This window comes from Oncorhynchus nerka, unplaced genomic scaffold (assembly GCF_034236695.1).
Source record: "Oncorhynchus nerka isolate Pitt River unplaced genomic scaffold, Oner_Uvic_2.0 unplaced_scaffold_812, whole genome shotgun sequence".
Taxonomy (NCBI): Eukaryota; Metazoa; Chordata; class Actinopteri; order Salmoniformes; family Salmonidae; genus Oncorhynchus; species Oncorhynchus nerka.
In genome coordinates, this window is record NW_027040442.1 from 299,677 (window position 1) to 300,654 (window position 978).

Sequence of the window (978 nt, forward strand, 5' to 3'; positions counted from 1 at the left end):
TTTCCGTAAAGTTTTTTTGAAATATGACACAGCGGTTGCACTAAGAACAAGTGTATCTTTAATTCTATGTGTAACGCATTTTCATCAACATTTATGATGAGTATTTCTGTAAATTGATGTGGCTATGCTATCATCCCGTTAGTTAGATTTCAGCCCAAAGAAGTTTTAATGTCTGGAGGAAATCACAAAGATCAAGATTCATGACAAAGGTCAACCTGCGACTGGCAGAGGCAATGGAAAAACAAAATTGTTTTCACAATTAACAAGCCTTTTCTTGTTTCAAGGATGTTTTATGATGAAAAGTACAATATATCCTTGTATACTTGTACAACTATGGAGCATATATATATACATAAAAAACACACAAAATGATCACATTGGTATTTTAACTGTTTTTTTGTAAGAGTTTAAATCTTAAACAGTATATATATTTATTTATTATTTTTTTTTACCTTTATTTAACCAGGCAAGTCAGTTAAGAACACATTCTTATTTTCAATGACGGCCTGGGAACAGTGGGTTAACTGCCTGTTCAGGGGCAGAACGACAGATTTGTACCTTGTCAGCTCGGGGTTTGAACTCGCAAACTAACCACTAGGCTACCCTGCCGCCCTATAAAACAAGTGCAGTATGTTCTGAGAATGTTACTTTAACGTCAACTCATAACGTCACACTATAACTTCATGGGAGTCTTATGGAAAGACTGCATGTTGTTTTGGGTGGATTGAGTGACGTCTTCATCAACATTTGCAGAATATTCCTGTAATATTTTCACCTCTTGTCAGACGCCAACAGTCTAGTCGCCTGCAGACATTCATAAGGAGTTCTAGTAGTTTATTTGCCATTTGCAGGTATTAAAAGTAATACATACATTGTAATTCCTTGTTGGATGTCTCACATATAGGACAGTACATACCAGAGGAGGCTGGTGAGGGGAGGACGGCTTATAATAATCTGGAACAGAGTGAATGAAATGGA

At 36.2% G+C, this 978-nt stretch overlaps 1 protein-coding gene across 1 annotated transcript in view; it reads right to left on the reverse strand.

Annotated features, from left to right (window-relative positions):
* Window positions 1-817: 817 nt before the first annotated feature.
* Window positions 818-978, reverse strand: part of LOC135571059 (NLR family CARD domain-containing protein 3-like) — a 16,528-nt gene continuing 16,367 nt past the window's right edge. Inside the window, exon 8 of the mRNA XM_065016865.1 lies at window positions 818-978. This exon is cut by the window's right edge and continues 1,084 nt beyond it. The gene's annotated coding sequence lies outside the window, so the exon portion shown is untranslated.